Source organism: Passer montanus, unplaced genomic scaffold (genome assembly GCF_014805655.1).
Source record: "Passer montanus isolate IOZ18808 unplaced genomic scaffold, ASM1480565v1 scaffold18, whole genome shotgun sequence".
In the NCBI taxonomy this organism is placed as follows: Eukaryota; Metazoa; Chordata; class Aves; order Passeriformes; family Passeridae; genus Passer; species Passer montanus.
In genome coordinates this window covers 824632-825053 of record NW_024365381.1, presented here as the reverse complement: position 1 = coordinate 825053, position 422 = coordinate 824632, and positions in this window count along the sequence as shown.

Here is a 422-nt window from a genome sequence, read left to right as displayed (position 1 = left end):
TGTGTGTCGAGCGAGGCGGGGGCTGCGCGCCGCCCCGGGGGGCACAAAGGCGCCGCGGAGCTGCGGCCCTCGTCCCGCGGGGCGTGCCGCACCCCGAGGGAGCTCTGCCGGGGGGCCCTGCGCAGCGCCCCGTCCTATAATTGATATGTTGGAGCAGCAATAGGGATCAGTGCGTGCATAGACAGCACACACCTTACAAGTTTGACTCGCAATAACATTGCTGCACACTAGGAGGGGAGGAGAGTCAGCTCCCTAGAATAAGGAACAAACTCTGCCTTTGCACAAAAGCGGCGCATTTCCTCGCTTGTGAAAACCGTCCCTTCATAGAGAGAAAGAAAAGAGACGGAGGGGGGCTGCGGGGTGCCTCTAGGAGAGCAAAAGCAAGTTACCAAGAGCGAGAACTTGTGCTGCAACAATCCTCC